The sequence below is a fragment of the Pseudophryne corroboree genome, chromosome 9 (genome assembly GCF_028390025.1).
Source record: "Pseudophryne corroboree isolate aPseCor3 chromosome 9, aPseCor3.hap2, whole genome shotgun sequence".
Lineage (NCBI taxonomy): Eukaryota > Metazoa > Chordata > Amphibia > Anura > Myobatrachidae > Pseudophryne > Pseudophryne corroboree.
The window spans coordinates 357,449,152-357,465,834 of record NC_086452.1 but is presented as its reverse complement, the minus strand read 5'-3'; positions in this window follow the sequence as shown (position 1 = coordinate 357,465,834).

Sequence of the window (16,683 nt, the reverse complement as noted above, 5' to 3'; positions counted from 1 at the left end):
AAAATAACTCGTACCAGTACAGTCGTCTTCCACATGGGAAAAGTAGTTGTTTTCAGAGTTGATTAGGAAAAAAAACTTCTTCACCTGCAGAACTACTAGTTCTGGATCCCACTTTATACCTAAGCAATTAAAATCACCCCTAGTATTAATAAGTGATGATCACTTTCCAGCCATTTGTATTTGTGTTAGCAATTGAATTTCAATACAATCTGTCATGCTTATGCATGGTAACATATCAAAACTCCAAATAGTACTCTATCAGTATATATCAGGACATATATCTTCCCTTAAATCTCTGAAATTTCTCTTTCCTCAGAGATATCTTCATGCAAGATTGGTTTTAGCAAAATCGTAAATATCCATTGTTTATTCGTTTCTTCACTGACCTCCATAAACCATAAATAGACATATTCATCAATATTTACTGCAATCTAAAATTCTTTCACTTTACATCACTGCTTCAGAGATACATGCTTTGGTATTATTGGCAATCATCAATACTCACCTTTCCAGCTATGTATTGCAGTATCTTCATCTTTGGATGTGTCCTCTTCTGGGTTACCGGTAGCCTACAGTTGCTCATGAAGAGTCAGTGGGAAATGCCTACAGCTGCACATGAAGGGTCAGTGGGAAATGCCTACAGCTGTGCATAAAGGGTCAGTGGGAAATGCCTACAGCTGCACATGAAGGGTCAGTGGGAAAAGCCTACAGCTGCACATGAAGGGTCAGTGGGAAAAGCCTACAGCTGCACATGAAGGGTCAGTGGCAAATGCCTACAACTGCACATGAAGGGTCAGTGGAAAATGCCTACAGCGGCACATGAAGGGTCAGTGGGAAATGCATACAACTGCACATGAAGGGTCAGTGGGAAATGCCTACAGCTGCACATGAAGGGTCAGTGGGAAATACCTTCAGCTGTCCATGAAGGGTCAGTGGAAAATGCCTACAGCTGCACAAGAAGGGTCAGTGGGAAATGACAATGTGTAGCTGGCATCCACATATGCGCAGAATTGTTTAACCCAGTAGATATACAGCAAAGTCTGAGAGGCTTTACTGGTCTCCATTGCCGGCAATAGAAAAGGAATAGGTAAAACCATTTTTTTTTGCCGCTTTGTAAATAAAGTGCACAAATTAGGGTAAGGATAGAGAAACTCAGATTTGTATGGCTTTATTTACACGTTAAAAAAGTTAAATAGGGAGAAGCTGAGATAGACCCTTTAAACCAGAGTTTAAGCCACCAAAATATCTCTTCACTTTTTGATAAATAAACTGACTACTATGCATCCTATGCAAGCTTCTCCCTTCAGGTGCTGTTTCTCCCAGGCATAACCAACTTCTTGCCTTGTTCAGAACAACCACGGGAGGTAGAGGTGGGGAGTATATTATAACACCCCAGCATTGGCGGTTATGTCTAAGTGGTTGAGAGAGGTATCACAGGTTTTGGGTGGCTATATGACTGACCTTTCTCCTGTAATGTTTCTCCCCATACCTTGTCCTGTAGTACTGTGTTTAGAGATGTAGGATAAATTAATACAAAACTGGAGTGAGCCAGCAATACCATCAAGGTGTCTTGTTATTGAGGTGCAATGAACTCTGGATTGTAGATCATGATTGCTTTAACTGCACAGATGGTGATAGGAGTAATCCGGGTATCAAGCTTGCCCAGGGCTCTTGTAATTTAAGCATTCATGTACTCACTCAGACCTTCTTAAGCGGAGGTTTTCACTTGCTAGGCCAGTCCTTAATGGCTCTTCTCATTCCCAAGATGGTTTCTGCATCCGCACCTCTCCTCAGGTCTGGCAGTCTTTGACTGCTGCGTCCCAACACACGTTCACTCGGCACTTGTCTCTCCGGCAGCACTCCGCTGCTTGCACTCTGCAGCGCTGCTCTCGCCACCCAGCATCCCGCAGCTGTCACTTGGTTTTTCAACTTCCGTTCTGCTCTGCAGCAAGTACTCCCACACCTTCTGTGTCTCTCCATGCAACAACTCCTCCCTCCTTCTTCCCACAAGGCTCGCGTCTCCCAGGCTGCCCCTGTCCAATCAGTGGTCCACATCCAGACCATGTGATGGGACCAGGGTCCCGGCCTTAACTCCTGTTGTGCTGCGCTCACCCCTTGTGCTGCTGCTGACCTGTGAGTTAGCTCTTACAGGGGCATACACCCCAGTTTTCATGGGTACCACAATATCAGGGTCAGTGCTTTCTGTGATGCTGCCTGCTACTGTTTGTGTTTGTCAGTCTATCACTGACACAGAGGAGCAGCATCCTCCAGCACATTATTGGGATGGAAGCAGCCCTAATGGATGTGGGGTCTGTTGAGGGAGTGGGGTCTGTTAAGGGTGGCGGGACCCCTCATCATAGGGCCTGAATCTGAGTTGGATGCAGTTGCAGCATTCCTTGCATCTATTGCTGCCGTTGCGTCTGCGACTTTAGGCTAATGATGCTACAATGCCCTTCCTTGGTATACCGCCATGCTTCCAAAAAAGCAAGAACTGAGACACGCACTTTCAGTGTCTACAGATGCTGCAATCATGCTATGTCCATCTTTAGATGCCACTGAAACTTTCACCAGCCCTATACTAAGTGCAGATCAACCGATGTGAGGAATTCACAATCTCTATAGACAACCCCCTGGAACCACCTAGGAACACCCAACACACTTCTAATACACTTCTTTGTGCATGTGTCTTAATATGAACTGCAACTCTGTGTGAACACCATCAGGACACATGCGCGGTGTAACTAAGACACATGTGCAGATTAAAAGCAATGCACAAGCAAAAAAGTAAAACATATTGGCCCCAACAGGAAAAAATACACACATTGGCCCCCACAAATATAAAACACCTTGGCCCTCACAAGGAAAAAATAATAAAAAAAAATACATTGGTTCCCATGGAAAAAAAAACACATTGGTCCCACTGGAAAAAAATAAAACACATTGGCCACTGCAGGAAAAAAATGATTGGCCCTCACAAGAAAAAAATAAACACATTGGCACCCAGTGGAAAACACATTGGCCCACTACAGAAAACTATAAAACACATTGACCCTGGTGGCTGTAGGAGTGGGGGAGGGCGGGTTAAGGGTATGTTCTGAAGGCAGGGATGGTGGTTAGGGTGGGTACTATACTGTGAGGCTAGGGGGTAGGGCTGGTTAGCCACTCACTCCCACCAGAGTCAGCACCTGGAGCATTAGTTCCATACACTCCGCCACAATTGGGGTCAGTATGGGAGTAGTAGTAGTGGGATGCAGAGGGCAGGGTGGGCATAGTATTAGTGTGGATCATTGGGCAGGATGGGAGTAGTACTAGTGTGAAGCAGAAGGTAGGATGGGAGTAGTAGTATTGAGGATCTGAGGCAGGACAGAAGTAATAGTGGTGCGGATCAGATGGTAGAATGGGATTAATTATGGGAAACGGTGGAGACTTGGAATAATAGTATTTCAGAGCAGGATGGGAGTAATAGTAGAAAGAAGTGGCAGGATGGAAGTAGTAGTATGGGTTAGGGAGCAGGATTGGAGTAGTATTGGGAAGCAGGGTGTATGATAAGAGAAGTAGCAGTGTGGATCAGGGGGCAGGATTGGGGTAGTAGTATTGCGGAACAGGGGGCAGGATGGTACTGATAATGGAAAGCAGGGGGCAGGATGGGAGTAGTAGTGGGAAATGGGGCAGGATAGGAGTAGTATTAATGCAAGCAGGGACAGGCTTGAAGTAGTAGTTTGGAGTTGGGGGCAGGATATGAGTTATAGTGGAAAGCAGGGGCAGGATGGGAGTAGTAGTAATGCAGAATAGGGGCAGACTTGGAATAGTACTAGTTACAGCAGGGGGCAGGATAGGAGTAATAGTGGAAAGTGGGACAGGATGGGAATAGTAGTAATGCAGAGCAGGGGCAGGCTTGGAATAGTAGTAGTTACAGCAGGGGGCAGGATAGGAGTAATAGTGGAAAGTGGGGCAGGATGGGAATAGTAGTAATGAAGAGAAAGGGCAGGCTTGGAATAGTAGTAGTTACAGCAGGAGGCAGGATAGGAGTAATAGTGGAAAGCAGAGGCAGGATGGGTATAGTACTGTGGAGCAGAAGGCAGGGTAGGAGTATTGGTGGCAATAAGCAGACAGGATGGAAGTGGAAGAAGTAAGCTGAACAAGAATCAGTTCCATTCCAGGATCACCTTCTATCCGCAGCTCATTGGTCCTGACTGCTGTCCCTGTCTCAGCGATGCAGAGCCAGAATGAGTGTGATGTCACCTGTGTCCCACTCCTCCAGTTCCTACTCTGTCCCAGATATACAGCTGCACACACAGCTCTCATCCCTGCGTGGTGCACTTCCCCTCCCACAGCCCCATGGGATGGCCCGACAATCCCACAGAGACAAGGAGGCTGACGGTGGTCAGCGAAGATTGATGGGGAGACACCGCACAATGGGGGTCATTCAGCTGCGGATGCAAAGCGGCATTTGTATGCCTATTGATTTATGTTTTTGCACTGCACATGCATCTGAATCGTGTGTGCGGTAGCAGCAAGATTTTAGTTGCACAGTGAGTGACAGGCGTGTCATGACCATTCAGACGGCATTTTCTGGGCATGCATTTATTAGCAGCTGTGATCACACTTGCTACTGGAAAGTCCTTTGTGTCCCGGGAGACTGCGCATCTTTAGAGGTGACCCAATGTGCGACGATGTTAGCGATGCTTCTGAAATCATGTGGCGCCATACACAAACAATGCGGTTGTAGTGGGCATCCTTTTGCGCAGGAGTAAAAAGAACAACCATACATGAATGACCATCAGCGATGGTGGAGCTGGGAGTCCCGGATTGCGTTCCACAGGGGAACGCAAAACCCGGAAGCTTGGGAGGCAGCAGGCAATGTCAGCCCCGGCCAGCCGGCCCAGCAGAGGGGTTCATGGGTCCAGCCCAGTGGGGACTTTAACACATTTAATTACTGTAACTGCCCACCCATATTCCAACAGGCTATGAGCCCAGACACACAAATTACAAGTACACAAGCTACTAGAACACGCAGCAGCAGCACAAATACACCATCTTAAGCACATGCAAAGCACAGACTGCTATCAAACACAGTGAGGTCAGCACAGAGTGTTCACAGTGCAGTTTGGCAGCACAAAAGCTGATTAGAACACAGAGGCTGCATACTGTGATTGTGTCTGTGAGGAGTATGCACACAGGAGCTACACCCATACTAGTGTTTTTCAAGCTGAAAGGTGCAGATAATTAACACATAAGTTTATTATGAAAATGCAAGTAAAGCACAAAAAGTTGCAGAAAGTTACAGTAGATCATAGAGACAGTCCATATCCAGATGATGTAGGGGGAAATATGGATACAATTGGCTTTTTTATCATCAATAAGGTGAACTGAATGTTTTGCATAATATGAAGGGAATGTACAGAAAAAAGGCAGAGGTTGGAAGGGATGAGGTTAGGGGAAATCAAAATCACAGTGACAAAATACACAGTTGAAAAATGTTAATCCATACTAGAATCATTAATACAGTTGGTAAACACAAGATGTTCAAATAATGTCAAACTCTGAAAGTGAACACTATGGATCTTAAAGGACAAGGAGAAAATCTGAATAGAGGTTGTATTAAAGAGCAGAGTCAGAAAACATGACAAATATCCCTCGGCTCTGAGCAGTTTCACCACAATATTTAAATTGGTAAGGACACATGTTATGGAGCTTAGTCAGGGTAAAATATAGACTATGAGGCCAATTGAATTGCATATCTAAGTGATTGGAACGTTGGTGCAGGTGGTGAGTTGTAAGGTATATCCATGACCATTGCTTGGTCGCAAATTTGAACTGTGTATTTGTTTCCCATTGAATTTGCATATTGGATATTTCCATGATCTTGTCACATAGAAACATAGAATTTGACGGCAGATAAGAACCACTTAGCTCATCTAGTCTGCTCCCTTATTTTTATCCTTTAGGCAATCTCAACCCTTTTTGATCCTTAGTTCTTTATATGGGTATTCATATGCATATACCAAGCATGTTTAAATTGCTGTATAGTCTTAGCCTCTACCACCTCTGATGGGAGGCTATTCTACTTATCCACTCGAAATAATTTTTCCTTAAATTTCCTCTGAACCTACCTCCCTCCAGTGTCAGTGTATGTCCTCGAGTTCAAATACTCCTCTTCCATTGAAGAATGTTTTCCTCCTGTACTTTGAAAGTTTCTATCCTTTTCTTTCTCTGCTCTAAACTATACATGCGAAGATCTTTCCAGGTAAGTTTTGTATTGTAGGCCATTCACTATTTTAGTTGACCTTCTTTGTATGCTCTCTATTTATATACTTCTGGAGTTTTTGGATCCAGAACTAGACACAGTATTCCAGATGAGGCCGTACCAATGACCTATACAGTGGCATTATTACTTCTTCTTTTTTCTGCTACTGATTCCTCTCCCTATGCAACCAAGCATCTGACTAGCCTTCCTCATAGCTTTGTTACATTGCATTCCTGCCTTTATGTCACTTGAAATAGTGACTCCTAAATCCGTTTCCCCCTTAGTAGTTTGCATTATAGTACCTTTGATACTATATTTAGCCTTTGGATTTTTGTACATTATTTTGCATTTTATAGCATTAAACTGCGGTTGCTATGTTCTTGACCATTTCTGAAGTCTACCTAGATCATCAATCATTTGTTTTGTCCTTCCCAGGTTGTCTACCCTGTTGCATATCTTTGTGTCATCTGTAAAAAGGCATACGTTCCCTTCAATACCATTTGCAATATCACCAACAAAGATATTAAAAAGCACTGGTCCAAGTACAGATCCCTGGGGTACACCACTGGTAACATTTCACTACACAGATTGCACTCCATTTACTACAACTGTCTGTTTCCTATCCTGCAGCCAGGTTTTTATACATTTACCTGTTTTACAACCCAATCCCACACTTTTGAGTTTATTTAGCAGTCTGCAATGTGGGACAGTGTCCATTGCCTTATTAAAGTCTAGATATGCTACATCTACGCCCCATCCCCACCCCAAGTGAACAAAAATAATTATTTAGATGATATGCTATTGCCTTGTCATACTCTACCAAATTCTCACTCTCTATATTAAATCTTGTTATTCCTCCATTTGATTTTCTCATTTCACTTTTATACTTAAAAAAAGTTTATCCTCTTTATCTACTGACTGGGCCATTTTCTCCTCAGCTCCTGCCTTTGCACTCCTGATCACCTTCTTAGCCTCCTTCCATCTGAAAATATACACCTCTTTGTTTATATTTCCAGTGTATGGGTCACACTGCACATGCAGCCAGATGATTACTACTCAGATCTGACAGGATGGCGGCGAACCTTGATGCAGCGGCTCTAAACTCCTGTACCCGCAGCGGTACATACAGTTGAACGGGATGGATTTGTATTTTATTATTAACTAGCATAATTTGTAACGGAAAGGAAAGGCTTGCTTACCCCTGGGAGGTCTTGCTGGAGCTGCGGCAGCACGGCACGGAGTCGGGCATCCTGCTTGCCGGGGCAGAAGTAACCTTTAGCTCCGGAGCTAGAGCGGGGGCTGTCGATCGAGTTACCTATGCTGCTCACGCTGATGCTGGTGATGCTGCGGCAGGCAGCGGTGTGTTTCTGGCTGGGGACATGATCCAAGCACCAATGGTATTCCCCGGTCATGGGGTATGGCTAGAGCTGCAGCAGCTGGAGATGGATACTGGAGGTCAGGGAGGTGGATGTTGCAGTCACTACCACTATCATTACCACAGGAGAGCTGGACAAGGTTCAAGGTACTGGGGGTCTCGCTGGGGTCCCGACTTTGTTGGAAGCTGGAAACGGCTCGAAGAGAGAGGCCGCAGAAGCGAGGAAAGAAGTCTGGTGTTAAAACCAGACTTCAGCTCTGCCACCTGAAGCATCCTTTGCTCAGTTAATTCCTGGCTAATGTCCAGTCCCTGCCCAGTAAATTGGATGACATTGAAATGGAAATAGTTATTCAACGTCATTTGAAAATAGCTCTCTTAAGATTTTCACTGAAACATCGTTTAACAGTACTGTTCCCAATACCGCATTGGGTTTTATGGACAAGACTTTGTTTAGAGCAGACAGAACTAGCGCCTCGTGCAAGCTTAGAGGTGGTGGAGTTTGTATTTATGTGAACAAGTGGTGCTCAAATACTGCCCTGATTAAATGTTATTGCTCCAAAGACTTGGAATAATTGATGATTAAATGTATGGCTTTACTATCTGCCTAGAGAATACTCAATTGTCAAAGTGATGGCTGTTTATATCTGTCCTCAGGCAAATACGGACTGTGCTCTCAACATTTTATATGATATTTTAGCCGGATTACAATCCAAACACGAGGACGGTGCTTTTATTATAGCAGGTGATTTTAACCTGTGAGACCTACAGATAGTTTTTCCGAAGATTTATAAGTATGTCCATGTCCCTACACGTTGTGGAAATATTTTGGATCAAGTCTATACAAATATGGACCTTGTTCATGAGACTGTTGTCTTTCCTCATACAGGTTGAGTATCCCTTATCCAAAATGCTTGGGACCAGAAGTATTTTGGATATCGGATTTTTCCGTATTTTGGAATAATTGCATACCATAATGAGATATCATGGTGATGGGACCTAAGTCTAAGCACAGAATGCATTTATCTTTCATGTACACCTTATACACTCAGCCTGAAGGTCATTTTAGCCAATATTTTTAATAACTTTGTGCATTGAACAAAGTATGTGTACATTCACACAATTCATTTATGTTTCATATACACCTTATACACACAGCCTGAAGGTCATTTAATACAATATTTTTAATAACTTTGTGCATTAAACAAAGTTTGTGTACATTGAGCCATCAAAAAACAAAGGTGTCACTATCTCACTCTCACTCAAAAAATTCTGTATTTCGGAATATTCCGTATTTCGGAATATTTGGATATGGGATACTCAACCTGTATTGGGAAATCGGACCATGTTTCCTTATTTTTGATCCCTGTGTATAAACTTTTGGCTAAGAGTATTAGGCCTACTAGAAAGTCTGTTCTAGTATGGCCCCAGAATGCGGCGGTGTGACTGACTACAGGACAACCTAGCATTTACAGATTGGGAATTGTTACCTGAGGAGTCTATGATGGGTGGGGTTATTGATGTTGATCTCCTAGCGACTATGGTCTTAGGCTATATAAGCTGTTGCGTTGAGAGTGTAACTTTAAAGCAGAGTTTGAAGGTTTATGCAAACGAGAAACCCTGGCTGAATGCTGAGGTACGTTCTTTAGTTAGGGCTCAAGTTAGGGCTTCTAAATCGAAGGATAGAGTAAAAAAAAAAAGGCAGTCAGTTGCAGCGAATAGTAATCTAGTGGAAGAGCTGAATACTTTTTATTCTAGATTTGACAAGAATAGTAAGTCTATTATTGAAGCTGTTGAAACTAGATTAGTTGAGGTCCCCATAGTACTCGATGAACAAAATGTTTTAGGTGTTTACGTGGTGTTAGCATAGGTAAAGCTGCTGGTCCTGATATGATTCAAGGCAGTGAGCAGCTAGTTGGTATTTTTATGCTGTTATTTAATGTTTCACTTCATCTCTGTATAGTCCGTAATTGTTTCAAAGCTACTGTATGACTATTATTCCTGTACTGAAAAAGAGTGTGTCCAAATGTTTAGACGATTATCACTCTATTGCATCGACCTTGTTGGTTATGAAGTGCTTCGAACACCTGATGTTAAGACATATTAAATCTCATTTTCCTGCAAATTTTGATTACCTCCAATTTGCTTATAGGGAGAATCGTTCTACTGAGGACAAAGTTTTGACTGTCTTAAATCAGGCGCAGAACCACCTAGAGAAGAAAGGGACATATGTCAGAATCTTATTTGTGGATTTTAGTTCCACTTTTAACACTATAATACCAGTATCTTTGGTCTCTAAGTTTTTAACTTAGGCCTGAACGGGTTTACGTGCAATTGGATTTTACATTTTCTGACCGATAGGCCCCAAGTGGTTAGGTTAGGTAAATGTGTTTCCAGTGAGGTTCAATTAAAAACCGGTGCACCACAGGGGTGCCCATTACTATATTACCATTACTGAGCCCATTACTATATTCTATATTCACACATGACTGTTTCTTAGCCGTTGAATCTGTTAAAGTGGTGACATTTGCTGATGACATGGCTGTGGTCGGTTTGATAAATGATAATGATGAGGACGCTTACAGTCATGAGGTTCTCATATTGTTTGAATGGAGTAAGAAAAACTGTTTGCTCCTAAATACTGTACATCTAAAACGAAGGAGCTGGTATTTGATTTTAGGTGTGGTAGTCGAAGACCTGTACTCCCTGTGTTCTTAGATGGTATGCCAATTGAGGAGGTGGATTCATTTAAATTTTGGGGCATTTATATTTCTAGAGATTTAACTTGGTCTTTAAATTGCACCTTCTTAATTAAGAAGGCACAACAGTGCCTCTTTTTCTTAAGGCGACTTAAGGCTGCCTGCTTGAGCACAGATATGTTGGTTAAGTTTTATTGTAGTATAGTGGAGAGTGTCTTGACTTATGGGATAACAGTATGGTACAGGAACTGTACTGTAGTTAAGCAGGTCACCTTAGAATGCGTGGTCGGGACTGCAGGCAGGGTCATTGGTGTGTCCCTACCATGTATACATGACTTTTATGAAAATAGAGTGATAAAAAGAGCTAGAAGTATATTGGCAGATCCTAGTCATCCAAATTACTTGGTTTTTAAAAGACTACCATAAAAAAAAAAAAAAAAAAAAAGTTTCAGGAGTGTACGTACGCATTCAAAACGGATGCTTCACAGTTTTTTTCCAACAGCTGTCCATGCATTAAATGGCCTAAATGAATTGGGTTAGTTTTGAATGAAAAATGCTTACTGCTTGTTTTACTGTAGAGGATGTTTACATGATAATTTAATTGACATTTCATTGTTGTTCTGTTAATAACGCATAAAGTATCATATCGTATCGTAAAGGCCATATTTTTTGCTTTCACACTAGTTGATGCATCTTTTGTGAGCCGCACTGGCTTCCTTTTCCTGGTGCTTTTCCTTACCCTTTTGATGCAAAGGGTCTGTTGCCTTTAGTATTGCACTTTTTAGTTTTTCCGCTCCTTTCAAGTTCCTGCAATCCACCAATGAATTGCTTAAACATCTCCCCATTTTTGCAAAGTCAGCCTTCCTAAAATCCCAATTTTTTATTTTAGTGTGACAGGAGTTGGGCCCTGTCCTTATACTAAAACATATTGCTTGATGATCATTTGATCCTAGGTTCTCACCCACATTCTGTATATGTCTGAGATTCTGTCACCATTTGTGAGTAATAGATCTTACATTGCGACTTTGTGAGTGGGCACCCTCACTAATTGCTTGACAGATGCTTCCTGTAAGGAATTTAGAAATTTTCCTTCCATATCTAAGTGAATACCAAAACCATTGAGCACCCCTAGAATTGCCCTTGACATTTTGGAAAAGATGACTGGTGGGGGAAGACCCCAAAAGTCTTGTACTGTAACTTGAGTATACTAGAAACCCAGTGGCTGATTTGTAGATATGTAAACAATTAACCAGGAAACAAATGACAGTGGGTCTGAAGTTGAGTAAAAGAAAGCATGAAATTAGTACACAGGATGTCAGTGACTTTAGTAATAACACATGTACCATACATCAGACACTCTTAAATCAGGTTTTAAGTGTGAAAGTGCTATGAGGGAGGGATTGTGGATAGGTAAGGTATAGGCATTTGGAGGAAAATAAAGTATTATCTCACATCTTGATTGAATCTAAAAGAGCTTTAGGAGTATCAGGCTTTAAAGGATGGAGTTGTTTAGGGATCCAAAAAAATTCAGACAGTGGAAATTGTGGTACCAGTGCCCTTTCCAAATCTACCTATGGTTTCAAGTTGGGCGGAAACTTACAGTCACTGAGTTGTGACACCAAACAGGTGGAGGCGGAATGTAGAAAGATTAGAAACTGCCAGCCCACCTTGACTTTTGGACCACGTTAGGCATTGATAAGCCAGACACAGAGTTTTGACTTTCCAAATATGATGAATGTCTGGAGTTGCTAGCAGCAGCTCCTCTGAGCCCTTTTATACAGTCTCAATTTGTAACCCCCTTTTATCCTGCTGACTACGCCAAAATGTTGTCAGTTGATAACTCAAGCAACCCAGGTTCTGGGATACAATGTGTTAAATATGGAAACTGACAAACGTCATATCAAAAAGGATTAAGTAATTTCTTTATCTAAGTCACAACAATGAAAACATGTAAATAAGTAACATACTTAGTTAAAAGAAAAAACATGTTAAATACTCAGTTATTTCGCTCAGATGTTTTAAGATCTGTCCCAGATGATGGTCATCGATTAAGTTGTTTAAATAATGTAGTTCAGTCAATTCTCCAGGGTCCCGCCTAATAACTTCATCGCAAGTTAAAAGCTGGAGGGGATTTGTAGAAGTCTAGATTCGCTGCAGACAAACCTAGCTTCAATCAGAACTGATCTGTTATGTGTAAGTCTCTAGGCTTTATAGTCCACCTGTAAGATGTACTCTAACATTGTCTTAAAATATGTTACATTCAGTGTCTGTGAAGCTGGGTGCAGTAGTCATTCACATAACATAATTTATGTTATACTTGATGGGTGTCCCCTTTTACCCACTTATGAGTACAATACCCCAACATCTTACTAGACAGTTTCCATTTGAGATACTGATAATAGGAACATATATTTTTATAATCAGCCAGCCTAAAAGCTATCTACACTCCATATTCACAGTATCTTTCACACTAGGTCAAAGGTGAAAGACAACTTGTAACTTAATGTAAGACTATTTCTGCAGCGGGGTACATTGGTTTCCACAGGGAAACATCGGGGTGTAGAGATGGATCTTGAGCCAGGCACCAACATGCTAAAGCTTTAGACTGCTCAGTTTCAAGTTGGTGCCCTGTAGAGCAGGTCACTTAACAGGGGGGCTGCACTGGGCAGCCCTGAAAAAGCTTTTACTTGAAGACTTCAAGGGCCGCAGCACTTACATGTCAGGGTGAAATTCTGTGCTGCGGCTCCGTCACCTCCCCAGCGGCGTCACATACTCTCCCGCTGGTACAGTTCCCGGGTACTTGTGGTGGGGACGTTCCGGCATTGGGCACACAGTCACAGTGCTCTCCTGGTTCGCGTGGCTGCTACAAAGGGAGCAGGCAAGAGGGTCCCCCAGGTGAGACCCGCCATTAAATCGCATTCCAATCACAGTCTAGGGAGATGGACAGCGACGCTGGCATGGACACTGTAACTGAGCAGGGACCCCACTATATCCACCACAGGTCGGGTGTACTAATGCCCACTTTAATAAGACTCCATAGTACCAGATAGTGAAGACCAGCATAGGGGAGTTGGCGCTTGACTGGTAGCCCCTCCCCCTACCCAGGGCACCATCTACTGCTGGTGTTCCCGCCCTGGAGCTGCCTCACACTCTCCCTCACTCCCTGACTGAGACGCTGGGTGCCATCTTCTATGCATAGCTGCGACTGGTCTATGGGACTGCAGGGCAAGGTCTCCCTTGTAAATCCGCCTGTACATCAGCGCTGTAATTTTACAAACACTTAAGTATTCTACATGTCAATATAAAGACAGCGTTAGTTAAGAACAAGTGTACCTGTGCCAGAATATATTGTACGAGTATTCCGATATATACATCCGGTCTGAGACCGCCCTTTGTTTTATATATATATATATTAGAGATGAGCGCCTGAAATTTTTCGGGTTTTGTGTTTTGGTTTTGGGTTCGGTTCCGCGGCCGTGTTTTGGGTTCGACCGCGTTTTGGCAAAACCTCACCGAATTTTTTTTGTCGGATTCGGGTGTGTTTTGGATTCGGGTGTTTTTTTAAAAAAACACTAAAAAACAGCTTAAATCATAGAATTTGGGGGTCATTTTGATCCCATATTATTATTAACCTCAAAAACCATAATTTCCACTCATTTTCAGTCTATTCTGAATACCTCACACCTCACAATATTATTTTTAGTCCTAAAATTTGCACCAAGGTCGCTGGATGACTAAGCTAAGCGACACTAGTGGCCGACACAAACACCTAGCCCATCTAGGAGTGGCACTGCAGTGTCACGCAGGATGTCCCTTCCAAAAAACCCTCCCCAATCAGCACATGACGCAAAGAAAAAAAGAGGCGCAATGAGGTAGCTGACTGTGTGAGTAAGATAAGCGACCCTAGTGGCCGACACAAACACCGGGCCCATTTAGGAGTGGCACTGCAGTGTCACGCAGGATGTCCCTTCCAAAAAACCCTCCCCAATCAGCACATGACGCAAAGAAAAAAAGAGGCGCAATGAGGTAGCTGACTGTGTGAGTAAGATTAGCGACCCTAGTGGCCGACACAAACACCGGGCCCATTTAGGAGTGGCACTGCAGTGTCACGCAGGATGTCCCTTCCAAAAAACCCTCCCCAATCAGCACATGACGCAAAGAAAAAAAGAGGCGCAATGAGGTAGCTGACTGTGTGAGTAAGATTAGCGACCCTAGTGGCCGACACAAACACCGGGCCCATTTAGTAGTGGCACTGCAGTGTCACGCAGGATGTCCCTTCCAAAAAACCCTCCCCAATCAGCACATGACGCAAAGAAAAAAAGAGGCGCAATGAGGTAGCTGACTGTGTGAGTAAGATTAGCGACCCTAGTGGCCGACACAAACACCGGGCCCATTTAGGAGTGGCACTGCAGTGTCACGCAGGATGTCCCTTCCAAAAAACCCTCCCCAAACAGCACATGACGCAAAGAAAAATAAAAGAAAAAAGAGGTGCAAGATGGAATTGTCCTTGGGCCCTCCCACCCACCCTTATGTTGTATAAACAAAACAGGACATGCACACTTTAACCAACCCATCATTTCAGTGACAGGGTCTGCCACACGACTGTGACTGATATGACGGGTTGGTTTGGAACCCCCCCAAAAAAGAAGCAATTAATCTCTCCTTGCACAAACTGGCTCTACAGAGGCAAGATGTCCACCTCATCATCACCCTCCGATATATCACCGTGTACATCCCCCTCCTCACAGATTATCAATTCGTCCCCACTGGAATCCACCATCTCAGCTCCCTGTGTACTTTGTGGAGGCAATTGCTGCTGGTCAATGTCTCCACGGAGGAATTGATTATAATTCATTTTAATGAACATCATCTTCTCCACATTTTCTGGATGTAACCTCGTACGCCGATTGCTGACAAGGTGAGCGGCGGCACTAAACACTCTTTCGGAGTACACACTTGTGGGAGGGCAACTTAGGTAGAGTAAAGCCAGTTTGTGCAATGGCCTCCAAATTGCCTCTTTTTCCTGCCAGTATAAGTATGGACTGTGTGACGTGCCTACTTGGATGCGGTCACTCATATAATCCTCCACCATTCTTTCAATGGTGAGAGAATCATATGCAGTGACAGTAGACGACATGTCCGTAATCGTTGTCAGGTCCTTCAGTCCGGACCAGATGTCAGCATCAGCAGTCGCTCCAGACTGCCCTGCATCACCGCCAGCGGGTGGGCTCGGAATTCTGAGCCTTTTCCTCGCACCCCCAGTTGCGGGAGAATGTGAAGGAGGAGATGTTGACAGGTCGCGTTCCGCTTGACTTGACAATTTTCTCACCAGCAGGTCTTTCAACCCCAGCAGACTTGTGTCTGCCGGAAAGAGAGATCCAAGGTAGGCTTTAAATCTAGGATCGAGCACGGTGGCCAAAATGTAGTGCTCTGATTTCAACAGATTGACCACCCGTGAATCCTTGTTAAGCGAATTAAGGGCTCCATCCACAAGTCCCACATGCCTAGCGGAATCGCTCCGTGTTAGCTCCTCCTTCAATGTCTCCAGCTTCTTCTGCAAAAGCCTGATGAGGGGAATGACCTGACTCAGGCTGGCAGTGTCTGAACTGACTTCACGTGTGGCAAGTTCAAAGGGCATCAGAACCTTGCACAACGTTGAAATCATTCTCCACTGCGCTTGAGACAGGTGCATTCCACCTCCTATATCGTGCTCAATTGTATAGGCTTGAATGGCCTTTTGCTGCTCCTCCAACCTCTGAAGCATATAGAGGGTTGAATTCCACCTCGTTACCACTTCTTGCTTCAGATGATGGCAGGGCAGGTTCAGTAGTTTTTGGTGGTGCTCCAGTCTTCTGTACGTGGTGCCTGTACGCCGAAAGTGTCCCGCAATTTTTCTGGCCACCGACAGCATCTCTTGCACGCCCCTGTCGTTTTTTAAATAATTCTGCACCACCAAATTCAAGGTATGTGCAAAACATGGGACGTGCTGGAATTTGCCCATATTTAATGCACACACAATATTGCTGGCGTTGTCCGATGCCACAAATCCACAGGAGAGTCCAATTGGGGTAAGCCATTCCGCGATGATCTTCCTCAGTTGCCGTAAGAGGTTTTCAGCTGTGTGCGTATTCTGGAAACCGGTGATACAAAGCGTAGCCTGCCTAGGAAAGAGTTGGCGTTTGCGAGATGCTGCTACTGGTGCCGCCGCTGCTGTTCTTGCGGCGGGAGTCCATACATCTACCCAGTGGGCTGTCACAGTCATATAGTCCTGACCCTGCCCTGCTACACTTGTCCACATGTCCGTGGTTAAGTGGTCATTGGGTACAACTGCATTTTTTAGGACACTGGTGAGTCTTTTTCTGACG